Raw genomic sequence first — 16,173 nt, forward strand, 5'->3', positions numbered from 1 at the left:
GTCTTCAAATGTTAAATATTTCCCTACAAGTCTGTCATTGGTTTGGTTCAGTCTGCTTTTAGAAGATTGGATTTGCTATAGATTCTCCTAATCAAAGAATTTTCTGTACATTTAGAGTGCATTAAGGATCATAACGGTCAAGCACCCCCCCCCCCCCTCTACTGTAAATGCTTTGATCAGCTTTCCTCTGGAGCTTATTGCAGTATTTGTCATTTTATGGAGAACGTTTGCAGCAGTTTGCTTGCACCTCAGTTTTCTCCAGACGTGATTTACACCCTGTATAAGTGTTTGCAGGAATCTATATGGTAATGTGATGCAGATTTTGGCAAACAAACAACGCAATGACTAATCTTTTGGATTAAGGATCTTGAAATTCAGAAGGCAAGATTGCAACAAAACGTTTAAAAAACCTGCAATGTGAGCTTTGATCCAAGCTCTAAATGCAGGTAATCAATTATTTATCAGCCTAACTTAACCCCATTAAATTCCACTAAACAATCTAACTTACGTATTTGTCAAAAAGAAGAAAAGCATTAATCTAAAGGACTGTCTACATTTTCTAAAACACCTTAACAGGAGCTTTATTGTCGCCTGAAAAGGAAACACTGTTCTGCTGAAGCTGCATTGAGCCGCCTGGCCTCTCATTCAGCCAGCGTCTTCAATTACCCCATTGTCATTTTCTCATAGCAAGCTACTTCACAGTCCCAAAACTAATTGGTTTTGTGCACGGCGTACACAAGCAAACACACATGCTCACACACGTCCACACAGACACACACAGAGAATAGTGTACATTCATGCCGCTTCTCTGAAGGCTGAGGGTCAGGACACGTCTGAGCGCGTAGACGGAGGTGACGGAGAATCCGGAACTGATAATGAAAGCTGACCAAAGTGTGAATGAAGGGCTGACAACAGGAAAATCCAAGATGAGTAGCAGCAACAGATAAAAAAAATACATTTTGTGTTTTATGGGAGCCACTATCAAATAAATTGACACCAAACATCACTGATGGCAGATTCTACTTTACAGCATCTGTGCTGCACCGCTTTGACGTTTCTGATGAAACAAGCCTTCTCTCAAGCCAGGCAGCCTAATTAACTCCCATAATCAGTGCTATTGATGCTCTGTGCAATCAGGGCTTTGTGAGATCTGCTATGGTCCTAATGGAGCAGCAGGGATTCCTACATGCAGATGAATAGGGGGATATAATGACAAAAATGGCTCCATATGCAGGAAGATGATAATTAGAAAATGGATAGGAATAAAAAACCGATTCTTTTCTTTCATAGCTGCCAGCCATAAATGCATTAAAACTGCCTACAGTCCTTTTTGCCATAAAAGCAAAGACTAGTTCAAAGGTTTTTGCTGTGGAGGATCCATCAGCTGGCATCCTGTTCTGGATTCTGCTGAAAATAAAATATCTCAGCTGTGACCAGGTGAGGAAAATGCTCATTTGGAATTAATCTAAGCGGATAACTCAGTCTTATCAAGGCTGACAAAAATCAAATGAAATGTTATTTGCTTGATTGAACAGTTAACATGCTGATTCAGAGTTTGTACTGACACAAAAATCTTTCAACCGGGACTCTGGCATGTACAACCCTTTTATTAGCTGCTACAAACAATGAAAATTCAATGGGTTGACCCTGAGTGCGCTCTCTTTGTATTCTTTTCATTAGCCCTCATAACCAAATGCAAATAGTCGGTGTGGTTAACATATGAACGGGCATTCTTCCAGAAGGCACAGCTCAAAAACAGACCAGGGCCTTTTATCTGCACCAGACAATGAAAGAACGGCAGTCATCAGCTCCCATGCAAAAAGCTGAACATTGTCTGCATTGTTTTTGTGTGTTGGTTCTATTGGGATGAACAATGTTGTCCAAAACTGCAGCAGCTTTGATCTGTGCAGATTGCAGTCATTGTATTTGCGAAGCTAGCCTCCAGTCTGTGGACTGTACATTACGAATAAAGCTTAAATCTATCAAAGTGCATGGATGTAAAACCACCAAATTGTCACAGGTGGTGTTTGACATCCTTATATGCACCAAAGCTGCTCCCCTTTGATGTTTCCACACAAACGGTTGGACATAAGGAGCTAAAAATAGACATTACCGATGGCGGTCGTCCTTTTCTCTCTGCTTTTGATTTGTCCTTAAACTGAATGGGAGCAGGTTTTTAAACGCACCTGTTTCCCTCCACAGCCATCAATATGCAACACCTCCTAACTCTAACTCCGACATCAGCTGCTAATGCAACACGTCCGGCAATTTGTTTGTGTTTTTTACCCTCTTTCAGGATACAGCTCGTTGGCATTCACAAAGCTTTCTCAGTGGACATGCCAACAACACTCCACGAATTGCTCTCTGTCCCCACTGTCCAAATGCTAATCAGCACCGGCGCCGGACCTCCTAACAGAGGGCTCCTCTTTAGCATGCAGATGGAAGCAGTGCCGGTGTATGAGATGGTGCTGCTAAGGAGGGAATCCTGACCTGTTTAGCCTCAGTGAAAGTTAAAAGCATTTTGCTTTCCTGTCACTGAGGAATAACAATTTACTTTGGTGGATGAAAGAAATTGGACATGCTGTTGGGAAGTCATGCCTTCACATTTCACCAAGCGCTTCTCATAACTGGTTCTGATGGGAGAGCCCCTCTCAATCTCCCTCTGCTGCTACTTATTGGAGAGAAAAAACTGAGTGTTTGGCTTCTGAATGAATAAAAAAAAAAAAGTGTGCTCAAAGCAAGCACTATCATCTTGTTTGCCATCCGATTGCACAGTAGATCGGGTATTGAAAAATAAGCCGATTAGTAGCAAATTCCGACCATCACAAGGCTGAATAAGAAAATGCGCATCAAAATCTGACCTTTATTGGATCGCTGATCTCTATGCCGCCACAGATTCTACAGAGATAATTCTGTATTGACGGGATTGTTGGTTGGTGCATGTCTGACCATGCATTCATTTTAAAGGATTTACATAAACAGCTGTCTTGTTGGTATTTTTTTTACTGAGCAGGATGTTGTGGACGGAGCTTGAGTTTGCCTTCCCCAACATTAGAGCGTTGCACGTACGGCCTTTCATACTCTGAGAAGAAGTTCATTGTGGCAAGTAAACGCAACAAAGGAATGAACAGGGAGTGGACTTTTTTTTACATGGAAAAAGGCCTCAAAGTCCTCAGCATTCAATATTGTTGGATTAAAGCGTTTAGAAAAAAGACTGCTCTCAGAAAAACTTCCACATAAATTTCATCTGTTGAAAAAGGCGTAAATCCTTTGAGACAGAAATGAATAGGAATGCTATGACATTTGCAATACAATCAAGTCCTCATGCGCCAACAAATGCCAAAAATGCATGCTTGCTAAACACAGAAACTCATTATACACCTTTAAGAATGTGAAGGTCTTTTCACACTGGAATAGTGCAGCAAAACTGAGTCAAAAGGGTGGAGAATGCCTCTCAAAAATTCCAACCTTCATTTGGTTATATACAAGTATTACTCAAGATGAGAGGTGAAACGTGTCCAAGGATAAACGAGAACCTTCACCGATAAAAAAAAAAAGGGGAAAAACAACCCTATATGACAGTTACCCATAAGAAATTTAACGACATGTTCTTTTCTTTGTCCAACAGTAGCTGGGACAGTGCTCCGGCAACCCCCTGACCACTTGAGGGATACAGCGGGTTATAAGAGTCGATAGAGGTATGGATTCTTGGATTTTTTATTTTGTTTTGTTTTTTGGAGTCCTGCTGGACCAACTTTCACTCTTAACCAAGGACCTCCTATGTAGAATTTGCTTGTTTGGACTTGTCTGCACCAGAGTTCAAAAGAACACCTGTCTAATAAATCCAACTATCCAAAGAAACAAACTTTGGGCCAAACTAAACGGGCTAGAGTAGGACGCATAAGCTTTCAAAATTTGACCACAAAACATTACATTAAAATAATCCCTCGTTCCTCTTTGATTTCTTAGCCAACAAAAACAAGCCAACTTCACTTCAAACTAAGAAATATATGTTAAAAAAAACAAGAGCTAAATATCTAAACCTATATGTCGTGGTCAGGTGTGATGCTAAGGAAACAAGACTGTTGATAGCCACATGGTCAACATGGACCTTTGACCTTTGTCTGTTCTTAACAAAAGAGTTGATTAAAACCGCTGTTTGGTACCACACTTGATGCCTTACACCAATTGTAAAGGGTCTCTCAAGATGGGGCCAAAATGTGGAGTTTACATTAGCTTAGGATTAGGATGCCATAAAGGCCGGCTGTGTGAGACAGGAAGCACAAAAAGAGCTCACCTTGGACTCACACAAACTGGAAGCTGGGCTGTTTTGTTAGAAACAAGTTTCCTTTTGGGCCATGTCCGCCAAAGCAGCACAATGAAACAGTGTTCACAGATGCGATTACTATGGGGTCAACAGCTGATGTAACTAGGCCTCTTTCTAGAGCTGTGTAATAAACACTCATGTGGTGAAATGTGAAGGCAGGCAGGGAGCGACTGGCCATTTTGGAGCTGCCTGTCCATTGTGTGGCATCATTCAGTCGAGCAAAATCCGCAGATAACAAAGCATAAGAACTCACTGTGAGCTGGAACAATCTGTTGCTACAGCCTGTTTCCAGCACTTGAAATGTAAAAGTGAGAAATGAGTAGGTGGATAAGAGGTCTGTTCCTTTGAACACAGCCTGTAGTCTTTGACCACTTTTTTGCTCATTATCAGACTAAATATAAGACGGAGATCACAGATCTAAAACAAAAGGCTCAGGAATGACACCACAAAATGTTCTTCTCACTTTCCCTTACAAAAATTGATTAAAAATCTGTGGAAGTCTAATATAAACCACCAAAGGCATGCTAATAGCAGCGTAAAGCTTCAGCATATGTCAAATGCAAACATTTGGGTTTTAAAATGCTAATATCTGGCTCGTATCCAATTATTTTTGTTCCAATATAATGCTCATGTATTTTTTCGGGTTCTTTACACCTGTTTAAAACAATAGGGGCTAATGTAGCAGCCATCTGTGCTGCTGTTAGAATAGAGTTTGGAACAAAGTTTATCTGACACACTCATCTGGTCACACTGGGGACAGTTGCAGCATGATTGAGAGGTGTCCCATAATAAGCAACTGAAGTACAGTTACTAAAATTAGCTGCACTGCTATGCCTGAAATACGTCATGGAAGTAGCACACAAGTAAAGATCAACTTGTGCCAACTTGTGTTTTCAAAGCCAGGTTGAGTAGATATTACTGCAATGCAAGGGTTCCTTTCAGGTTCGATGAGTCCAAGAGTTGCTTTCAACATCTACATCCAGTCTTCTATCTGCATAATTCTTTGTGGTCATATGCTTTTAACCCTACACTTGTCTGGCAAACTGTGCGTGGTGTATCCTATGGTGTATCCGTGGTGTAAAGTTTATCGCCTTTTATAGCTGACAGCCACTTGGCCAGAATGAAAAGGTGTTTTTTTCTGTATCCTTCATTAAATTGCTGTTTAAGTCAATTTTGAGAATCACTAAGGTTCCACCACGTCACTATATTTCACATTTTATATATAATTCTGTATCTCAAAATGCTTGTCCAAGACTCCCCAAAAGGAAGGAAGTCCAAAACAGAAAAATAGTCACACAAGCATTTTAAAAATAGTAAAATAACTGTATTAAAATTTGAGGACCAAAGAAAAAACAAGAAATTGCTTTCTGACAACAGGAGACAATGCAGTTTAACATAACTACATAAAATAACAAAGGATCAAACAGTATTTAGATATATATACCGCGAAGGGGGGTCTAAGGGCAGGGATGCTAGTATAGCTTAGTCAGTTTGTTAGTTCATTTTAGTATTTTCCTATTGAACTCTTTGTATTCATGATCCTTTTGAGTTCATGTTTTACTTCGAAGCCCATCGAGACGACTGTTGTTGTGATTTTGGGCTAAACAAATAAAATTTAATTGAATTGAATTATATATATTATTTAGTTAATTATTATAATTAATAACAATTTGTTTGTAATCCTACCCCCTCCTATGTGGTTCGTTAATAATCCTCCAACCTCTAACCAATTTTTTACCTTTCTTGTACCAATGTCCCCTATCTTTCCAATCCCATCTTTTTTCAAAACGAAAATCACACAAGTATTATCATAAAATAATTTTTCTTTTGCCTCAGATGCAAAGGAGGTTTATACAAATATACTCCTTAAGTGTCCAAAGCTACATAACACCCAAACTAACAGTAACATCTGTCCAACACACAGGCAAATATATGTTTGCTCAGCTGCTGGACAGGACTAGTTGGAAAATATATATTAATTAAAAAAATACATGCCTAAAATGTCATTTTAAGAAATGAAAGCAATCTTCCAAACTTAGTCTAACAGTCAAAAATTTAAAACAAATAAGTAAGGTCAACCAAACAAAAGTATTTAAAATATGTAATATAGATAACTACAAGATAAAAGAATTTAAAGGGAAATTAAGATAAACTGAAACAATATCATTAAATGAAAGAATCCAAGGTAAAATGTTAACTTCTTATCAAAAATCTCCACTGTCGAGCAGATTCTCAGGGAGGATGTTGGAACAAGACCTCGGCGTGGCTTTTTGTTACGACTCTTTTTGTTTCGAGGTTAAAAGGTAAAAGCAATAATGTTAAATAGCCAGGCCCAAAACTCCTAAAGCTTTTGCGAACCAGAAAAAAAACTTTGAAATTGATCTTTAGCTGAGCATGGAGAAAGTATGTTTTGTTCTCCTTCTTCTTGGTCAATAGGATGAATGTTGCTGAATTCTGCAGGAGATTTGGAAAACTGCCTCATATTTACAGTACATTAATATATAAAATTTACAGTATACTTTGGTTTGATCCAGCATTCCCGTCAAAACAAATCATTAAAATCAACAAAATTAAAAGCATCATTTTAATTAACATTGTGCACAATACTCATCAGCATTCATTGCTATTATAAAATAAATGGCCATCCATCACAGAGAATGGGGATGCAGGCGGTGGCTCGAGTGTTGTCGAGTTACACACCTACATTCACAGAGAACAACAATGGGCCGCTCCTACAGTTCTCCACCTACCCCAAAGCCAGCCACTCCACCCCACCTGTTTGTGAAAGGTCAGCACAGAGGAGGGTCCTCATTTTCCCTTTATACCCCCCTCTCTAGACCCCAACTCCCACTCCACAATCATCCCCAACACTGCATCGCAATGCCAGGAAATTCAATCAAAGGAAGGTTTCAGGGAGCTGGAGACCTCTCAAATCCCGTCATTGTCTTCAGAAGGTTTCCCAACACAACAGACGGTCTATATGTAAGACTGTAAGAGGAGTCGCTCATTACAGCCCGTCCCTGGTTTCACTCTGTGTCTTTTGTGTTGCTGACTGAATAATCCAGATGCCCAGCTGGGCAATAAAATAAAGTGCACCTACATTTAGAAACTAGTCAGGAAATAATTAGTAGGACAGGATGGTTAGACGGACGTATGTATGTGACTTGGGCCATGTCCACCTTGGTGGTCCAAAATAATAGAAACATGCATACTTTTACCCCCTTTTTACATCATTTCCAGAAAAAGATCTGATTAAAATTTGCCATTCATCCAAGAGGGTTGAGCACTGACAGACAGGCACACCCCAATATGTGTGTTTGTGAATGTCCAAGCAATCCATTACCACATAAAGAAAGCGCTATGTAACAGCCGCGCTCTTTTCTCCAAGCCCCTCCCCACGTCCATTCAGATACAGCAGGTGAATACAAATCATTTCCCCACTGCTGCTTTCCAAAAGGACTCACCATCCAGCTTCAGATGTAGAGAAGACACACAATGGTCTTTTCAAAGTGTGAGAAAATCAAATTGAGGTCTGCTCTACAGGAGGAAACAATAGAAACTTATACCTTTACCAATACTGAAACCAGGCAGGGAAGCTTTTTCTCCTGATCAGTTAATTAACTTAGATTATAAAAAGAAATATATATATATATATATATATATATATATATATATATATATATATATATATATATATATATATATATATATATATATATATATATATATATATATATATATATATGTATAAATATATAAATATATATAAACGAGAATTTAAAATATTTAATTGGACTCAACAAACACATGATTTGAAAAAAATCTGTTATGTGCCAATGAGAGGATTTCAACCAATCTGTCTTAATTTTGCTCCTCTTGTAAAATGTTACCACTTGTGTGCATTAAAAAGGTTTAGAATTTAATTTCACATGAATATTCTATTGTTACTTTTGTATTTACTTTTGTCTTTACTCAAAGGCATTCCTCCAAGTGCTTTTGAAGGGGAAAAAGAAAAAGTTTAGGATGTCAATAGAAGTGTTTATATGACTTTTTAAAGCCCCACTCCGATTATCTTTTGATCTATTCTAAAAAAGCATTTCCAGTGGTTTTAATTATGATTAGGCCAGCATAAGGCAAAATTTTAAAATTGGTGTTGTCTTGTAGGTTCTGCAGAGTGGAAGAAATTTGTCAGAAATTTGTCTCTGAGTTGTGGTCATTTGTGCAGAGCAAACATGCCCCCTAACACTTCCGGTTACTGAGAGCTCTCTGTTTACACGCTCTCCCGCTATCTTACAACCCCACACCTAACATTACCAGTCCAACATTACCAGTACAGCATTGTGCCAGATGCCAACTTGGACAAGGGAAACAAAAACCTACATGGATCTATTTGTATGCAAGTAAATTCATCGGAATGGAGTAAAGTGGAGCAGGTAGCTTAGTTTATCTCTAACTTATGCTGTAAAAACATTAAACATAGCAACCCTTTAAACAAGTGACTGAGAAAATCTATAAGTCTTCTTCCACTTTCGGCTTCTCCCATCAGGGGTCGCCACAGCGCACGAGTCGCATGGTAAATTTGGCAATGTTTTACGCCGGATGCCCTTCCTGACGCAACCTTCTCAAACCAGGCTTGGAACCGGCAGAGCTGGAGAAGGGAACAGGGAGCAGCCAGGAGTCGAACCCGGGTTTCACGGACGGAAGGCGCCGCAAACCAGCACGAGCTAAACTGGCTCTGAGAAAATCTATAAGTGACATGATTAAATCAGCTATCATTTAAGAATATTTGATAAAAACAAACATTTTCATGTCATATCATGATAATAATGTGTCCATTGATTCAAATGCTGCACAGATCAATTGGGCTCCATTTAAAAAAGGACTTGAACTGCTGCCAATTATTTTAAGAGTCTAGTTTTCACATGCTAAACTTAACAAACATCTCTAGACGAGGCATGGAATCTGTCCTTAGACAATCCACCTCGGACATTCCTGAGTGACGTCCACTGATTGTATCTGAGTGGAAGAAGGGCACAGGGCATTTTCATTCCAAGGAATTTCAATTGAAACTGATTTAATTACGTCTAAGGATGAGAGTGTGGCATGTCACTCCAAACCCACGATGGGATTTGATTTGCAACTAATGCCTACATATCAGGGCTTTGCATGAACTTGTCTCATGGGTGTGGGAGTTGGCAGATAATAGTGGATAATAAGCACAGATGTGTAATGTGTTTCAGGTAAGTTTGGTGTTTATTGTTCCCAATCTCAGACAGAGTTCTTTTCCATCCGGATCATCTGGCCCCATCAGTCACACTGGCCCTGACAAGAGCTCCTCCATCCTCCCTTATGTTTCAAACACTGATGCTGGAAGAAGCCCTGCTCCTTTTTTAAACAGTCCACCAGGCTTCCGCAAACAGCCTCTGTCCCTTGTCTGCGTTTGACAGCTTGGGACCGGTCGCTAATATAGAAGAAGTGTCTGGTGACTGTTGGATAATAGCTGCTGAGGCTTTGTAGATGTTTATTTTCAGTCGGTGCAGGTACAAAAAAAATCTTGAAAAAGCTGCCAAAAGCTGTGTGCTTGACTGACTTTCCCAAGAAGGAGACCAGGGGGAGTGTCAGTTTCTGTATGCCCCCGGGCTGGAAGAGAGCAAATAATGATACAGTAAACTATCTTGTGCTGGAGCCATGTCTGGGAAATAAAACCCTAAAAAAATAGGACTTCTGTGTTGAATACTTCTATAAAGTAAAACTTGCTGGATTAAAAGTTTCTAACAGATAAATAAGTCAAAAGTTAAAATAGCAAAATGCATTAATAAATAAAGGCATGGAGTCCATTTAATTTCACCCTAAGAGGTCTCTGCATTCACCGATAAATGAGCTAATCACATTGGTTGTTTTTAATGACAGGATTGATGCCAACCTGCTACTGGTATGGTTTTCATTTAAAATTTAATGTGAAGGTTTAAAAAAAGTAATCAGCTTTGAAATTTTGGGTTTACCTAACAGCACTGACGCATTGGTGCGATACTCCTTGAAAAATAAATCCATGAAACATTGTTGCTTTGAGGAGGTTTGTCAGCCTTTTTTATACAGTTTACACATTGTTTAACCTTGTCTTTGATTTGTTTTCAGATTTAAACATTTTTCTTTTGTGTTTTTGATCTTTGTTCTAAAACAAAAAATCTGTTTTATTCAAATATTCACAATTTTTGCAGAAAAAAAAGACAAAATGTCCCAGAATGTAGTGTTTTTGTAAAGTTTCAGGATTATTGTGGAATTATTATGTATTTTAAAGAAAAACCTCTGCAAAAAAAAGAAGCTGGGGATGTTCTAAAAAGATGGATGTCAAGCATTGCCACAAAAAACACACATAAGTGTGGTATTTAGAAAAATGCTAAAAAAGGTTTCATTCTGTCTGTTTTAAGATTGTTTTTTTCACTTGTAACCAAAAAGCACAAATTAAAAAATAATCTGATAAATAAATCTGTTTACACGAATGTTCTTCTAACTTAATAGCACTTCCACTTAATTCTTAGTAAAAAGTAATATTTTAAAGGCAAAAATAAGATGTTTGCTGTTTTATCGTGCTGTCCAATGTTATCCATCCTCTTACCTTCACACAGTTTCACAGTAGGCACACACAGACACTTCTCATTACAGGTTGCTGAGATGCAGGTGAGCCCGGGGCTACATCTAAACTCAAGCATCTGTTTTCCACCACGGCGCCCAAGGAGAGGGCTGCATGTTGTAATAAGCAGATGGACCCGGCCTTGAACCAGGATCTTCATTCACCGGTCACATAAAGCATTAGATTTCTCAGAGGCCACTCCAAACAAATGAAAACACATCAGCTTTAGACAACAGGAGGACAATTTTCTCTCAAAGCCACATCGATAATCAGAGACGCACAAATCAAATCTGTAAGTGTGAAGAACAAAAAAAGACTTGCAGTGCTTTCAAAAGAAAAGCCCTTTGATCATGTAGAGTCAGTAATGTCTGGGCAGCATAACCCAGCCAACAATTTCTGTAAAAGCTGGGTAAAGAAATAACAAAAGCTCCTAAATGGCATGAATGCACTGGTTTTTCAGAGATTTGCTTTCCCCTTTAGGCTGTTTTCTATAAAAAGTAGGCACTGAGTGCACATAAAGGTGCAAATGCAGACACAGAACAAGCTCACCAGGCTGTCTGGTAATCTGCTTGTTGTGACTTTGTTGTGAACAAAGTTTCTCAGCATCCTGAGAGAAAGGTGAAAGAGGCAGGAGCCTCTCCAGAGGGGCCCTCACTATCCACTTTCTCACCACTCAGCCTGTTTCTGTCCTTCTCTGCTTTTTCTTCTTTTTGTTTAGACATGTCCTCCTCTCTGAGACTAGCCATGTCTTTCTGGGTCTGCTCCTCGCACAGCCACAGACACTCCACGCACCTCCTATTTCACATTCAGGAGACCCGGCGTGCACACAAGGCTGTTGACACAGAGAACTGTCAGAGAATCGTCGGGCCTGTATCAAAGAGGCTCCTCAGAAACAGCTCGGTGCGCTCGTCTGGAACGACATGCTGCAGAAGGAGCCCAGGGCCCCGCTATGAATCTATGAGGCCGTCTCATCCGCAGTTTCTGTGATTCTGTGATTCCAGAAACGCTGATGTGAACGGTGGCAGCTTTCTCACCACTTGTGAGAGAAGAGACTTCGCTGACAGAAGATAACAACTCAGTTATGGGGCTGTTTTCCACAAACTTTCCATTAATAGAACCTGCAGAGGGTCAGTACTTCAATAAATCCTGATAGGAGTAAAAAAAAACAAAAAAAAAACATTCATTTACCAAAGGACACACAGTTGATGCATTAACTTTTTGTAGCTTAACCCCTTCATGCCTGACCTTATTTCCAATTACTGGTACATAAAAAAATGTTCTTCTGTGTTTTTTTTTCCCATTCAAGGCAAGTGGAGTCCTGAATTTAATGGTATAAAGGGGTTAATGAATGTATAGGATAACCTCCGTTTTTGTTCATCATCCTTGTCTTTGCATATTATTAAACACCACAGCATGATTGTGGGCACTGGAGATGCCACAAGCTAACTAAGATGGAAGCAATGATCCACATCCACATTTCCACTTATATTTATGAGCCACGTAAACTTTACACTGCAAAAACACAAAATCCCCCCAAATACACTTTCTAGTTTCTAATTTAAATATCTTATTGCATTTGATATTAGCCAAAACTAACTTACTAGTAACTTTAAATTAAGTGTGATGTAACAACTTGATTAAAGAAAATACATTTTGAATATCTTGTTGAGTCATATGATCTTGAAAAAATCGTATTTTAAGGAAAATGTAATGAAACTTTTTGTTTCACTTCTTAACGAATCTTTTTTTAACCAGAACACTTAATTCTTAAGATGAAATCATCCTAAAATATGTCATTCTAGTTTTATTTTTAGGATTATTATGGTCCGGAAATAAGAATATTACTGTTATAGTGCTTAAACTTGAACATATTTAAGGAGGAAGTGCATTAATAGACCTACTATAAACATGTACAATTCCTCCTTGAGGAAAGACAAAATTTATGATTTTATTTTTTCAATTGCTAGAGCAATGCACCTAATAATTAGGCATTTTTAGCTAGTTTCTATATTAAATTTTAGTCCTAAAGAGCAGGGTTTTACAACTTATTTAAAAAAAAATCATTCTACAAATTCCTTTGCAGATTATTTCACTTGTAATGAGGGAAAAACATCTTATTGTCATTGTTTTTCTTTTTGAATTGGGAACATTGTACTGGAGAACATCCAGTACATCGTTAAGGGCTTTATATTCTCCCATTAACACGTTTCACCAAGGAAAGCATCTTTGAGGAACATCATGATTGTTTTTATGTTTTTGTTGCATTTAGGGATAGTTGTAAAAAAAATAGAGCAAAATCCAGTAAAAAGTTGTTATTCCCTCAAAGTAGAAAAGAAATTCAATTACTCGACAAGGGTTTCTACTACTGTAGTTTCTTTAGCGTGTGTAGACCCATTCATTGACATATATATTTTTTGTATTGTCAGACATGCACAAACACCATCTGCAACGTTAACTCAGCTATAAGCTCTGTGTTTATCCCGATCTTTAGTGTGAAATGCAAATGCAAAGCCACACATCAGATTAATTGCAGTGTTTGTTACTAAAATTGCTGTTTTTCTGTAGCCTCTTCTCAAAAATCTAAAAAACTAGTGTCTTACTCATCATTATATATGCAAAATGTTGTTAACATGGATGTAAAGACTTCTTTAACACATTTCTTTGACCTTTTTCCAGAGTTGAGCTTGCATCTGCACTCTGCTGTCTTGCCTCTAGCATCCTTTTTGACGAGTTTGACACAGCTCTCCCCCTAAACATCAAATACCGTACAGGCGCTAGCTTGTTGAAGACAGAAAAGGGTAGGATTTTTTTTAAACCAATTAAAAAGAAACAACATAAAATCTCTTTAAAAAGTACAGAAATTCCTCCTTTTTAGTAAGTTTGTCAGGTGGGAAACTGGATAAGACTGACAATAAAAAAACCTTCTGATGATCCATGCTTTTATTCTGAAATAACATAACATTATTAGTATTAAATGTATTTTTACTCATTTGGGATCAAAAAAAGTAAAAATACATTTTAAAAAGCTAAATGGGTCAGTCTGCAGTTCTTCATTGGTGGGCTGAAAGCTTTTTAGGATAAACTCTTCACGCGTTCAGTTTTCAGCTTCTGAGCGTGGCCCTCTGTGACTCAGCCCCCAAAAAACTGTGGATTCAGTCTCTCTGGCCCACAGCACACATTCACAACAACAAGCCAATTTCACAGTGAGATGACAAAGAAGAAATGGGAAGGGCTCGCAGACGAGCTGACAGAAAAAGCGAATGTGAGGAAGTGGAGCGGGTAGGCACCTTTTACCGATCCAGCCAAAATACAAAAACAAAGTACAGCGCCGTTGGAGTTCTTTGATTCTCCGTCGGCGTGGAGCCACATCATGCAGCAGGATTGACATTCCTTTCTAACACACTAGTGCAGGGGTCGGGAACCTTTTTGGCCAAGAGAGCCATAAATGCCACATATTTTGAAATGTAATTTCGAAAGAGCCATACAATAATGTAGTGTCCCTTCCCCACACTGAGGCACGGAGACTTAACCTCTTTTAAAGTTCTTTATTCTGGTTACTGCAGACCGCAACAAACGCCGTTCAATTAATTCAGCAACTCCTGAATCTCTCCCGCCGACACGAGAGCGCTTCTCCCAACTTTATATTCCCCTGCTCCCGCTGCAGCCCTCCCATTTCCTTATCCGGCCCATAGCTGAACCCCATTGGTCCAAACTACCTAACAACAGGCTGAGCGACAGAACTGAGGGCCAATCAGATCTCTGCTTGACGCGTTCAATGAACTCCAGAACTTTTAACGCGGCCCAACAGCCATCCAACTCAGTCCGCGACAATTTGTTTAAAACTAAATACACAAATGAATGTGTGCATTTGATTTAATTTCAACATTTTTAAAGTACAATAAGTCTGTGGATTCTTTTTAATAACATTGTTATTCTGTTGCTAATAAATGATGAGTATTTCTCGTGGTAGTTTTGCTGATGGTCTAGTCTGGTTGATACGTGGTGAGTTTCTGCTTCGTTCAGGCGTTGAGACTTTAAACGTGATCGTAGGTCTGAATGTTCTGTAGATGTGAGACATTCTTATCACATGCAGACGCGGAGCCAAACACACACTCACACGCTGCAGTGAGTGACGGGAAGCGGGTTTTACGTTTTTACAATCCCTGCGCGATTCACCTGCAGCCTGTCCCCACAACACCTCACCCCCACCCTCTGCTTTCTCCCTCACACATCCCGTCCCCGCATCTGCGCGCTCTTTCTCAGAGACGGGAGCGCGTAGTTTTAGGCGCGTCAATTCACAGGTTTCCAGCTGGTACAAACTCTGTGAAATAATAGATAATAGTAACTGATAGCGCTGGCGCAGATTTCTCTCTCCAAGCACCGCTACTACTGCGCGCCTCTGGCATCGCATCGCGCCCGAGAAGGACTGGTCTAATGAAAAAAAAAAAAAAACTATATTTAAAGATTTGTCTGCGAGCCACATGTGACCATCAAAAGAGCCATATATGGCTCGCGAGCCATAGGTTCCCGACCCCTGCACTAGTGGATAGTGGACCCACATCACTCTGCATCACCTCCACTCACAGGGCATTAGATAAACTTCCCTCCCAATGTACACTTTTATTGATACACAATCAGGGAATGATGCAAAAGTCAGGTTATTATAGGATCCTTCTGTGGGCTCTAAGCATCCTGGGTCTTTCTGCTTAAGGCAACTATTCGAGATGGTAATTATGAAGCTTCCATTAGGATACTATTTACCGCTCCATTATGACACATTATGTGTCAATAACAGAGGAGCAATTGGCACAATTTGGGCTGTAAGAGCACTGACTATTGCACCAGAGGGGGAGGATGAGAGGGTGTGTTACCTTGACAACCGCATTAGTTGGACACTAGAGACAATATTTAGTTTGAATTTCCAAACCTTTCATAACAGTGAAGCTTCAGGCTGGTTGGTGAAAGGCAGTCAAGCTAAGGCGACCTTTGCCTCACAGTCAGAACGAAAAGGTCGTCTTAAAAAAAAGGGATCCTGAAAGGTTAGGCTGTTTGAACTCAACCTCCCCAAAAAACTGTATATTAATATCTCCAACAGACTGGCATTATTGTGTGTTCTACTAAAGCAGAAATGCCTCTGAAAGAGAACATTTGACTAAAAGGCTGCAAACTCACGCTGTTTTGGAACATTTTGGTATCTGGGACGTAAAGAGGAAAT

General features: G+C 39.3%; 1 protein-coding gene across 50 annotated transcripts in view; it reads right to left on the reverse strand.

Annotated features, from left to right (window-relative positions):
• Positions 1-16,173, reverse strand: part of LOC101171409 (neuronal cell adhesion molecule) — a 76,466-nt gene that overhangs the window by 24,022 nt on the left and 36,271 nt on the right. The gene's annotated exons all lie outside the window — the stretch shown is intronic.

This window comes from Oryzias latipes, chromosome 6 (assembly GCF_053564925.1).
Source record: "Oryzias latipes strain Hd-rR chromosome 6, Olatipes_Hd-rR_3.1".
NCBI lineage: Eukaryota > Metazoa > Chordata > Actinopteri > Beloniformes > Adrianichthyidae > Oryzias > Oryzias latipes.